This window comes from Aptenodytes patagonicus, chromosome 9 (genome assembly GCF_965638725.1).
Source record: "Aptenodytes patagonicus chromosome 9, bAptPat1.pri.cur, whole genome shotgun sequence".
Taxonomy (NCBI): domain Eukaryota; kingdom Metazoa; phylum Chordata; class Aves; order Sphenisciformes; family Spheniscidae; genus Aptenodytes; species Aptenodytes patagonicus.
The window spans coordinates 23,896,697-23,897,775 of NC_134957.1; positions in this window are offsets into that span (position 1 = coordinate 23,896,697).

The following is a 1,079-nucleotide window of genomic DNA, read 5'->3' on the forward strand; positions in this document are numbered from 1 at the left end:
ACAGCTGCTGCTATTTAATGGATGCTTAACAGATATTCAATGCTAGGTAAAGAACAAAAAAGGAAAATGCTTGAAGAGTTTAAAGGTTATATTCTAGTTAAGGCTTATCAGGCATGTGAAGAACTGCACAATAGATGCAGAGAGACAGATCTGGATACGCGTTTCCAGACAGACCAGAGGCTAAAAAGAGAAGTAAGCAAAAAGGTGACCGGGGCCTTATTCCGAGGTTAGCTTCTGCTGGAATTCATGAGCATCTGAAACACAAACCTGATACTGACACACACTTGAGGACAGCTGTCCCACGTCAGGAGAGGCCGCGTTTGCTTCTGGGCCATAGATCAGGAACATTAAATTCAAACCCAGCTCTGTAAGAACTATCACACTAATGAGATGATAACTTAAGTTTTATCCTTTCATTTTTCTACGCTGTTCTCATACCAAGTGATCTTCTTTCAGGTTTTCATATTCTGTATCATCCTGAGCCCTAGCAGGTATCATTAGAATGCAACTTTGCCTCAAACCAAGATAACAAACTTGCAGAAACTGTTTGAGTTCAGGTGATTAAGAGGAAATCCAACTCCCTCATAGCGATGCGTGAGCCTGCTTCCAGCAACACCTAACACGACATCAGCATTTAACCTTCCTGAGGTAGATGAAAGGCTACGGAGTTTTTAGAGAGGCTCTAGTGCAAGACAGCGAGCAGTAAATCGGTCTGTAGGATGAACTCCTCTAGAAAGAGTGGGTTCTTCCCAGCTACCCCTGGAGAAGAGGAAAGGGGTCCGTTACTAGGGATTGCCCTCAAGACAGCGGGGTTTTGTATCACTGAAAATCGCCTTAAAATACAAGTTCTTACACAGACATTCATTCAGCTTCCACACGGTAACTCCACTGCCTGTCTCACCACTCTTCCTTCTGTATTCTCTCCACCCACACGTGCTCTGAGCAAGCAGGCGCCTTGTCCACTTTGTCCCAGGCTCCGAGTTCACAACCAGGAGAAGCAGATTCTTACCCCCCTCAAGTCACAACAGGCTCCATCCAGCACCTGCACCCAAACATAAGCCAAAATCCTTCCAAAGCCA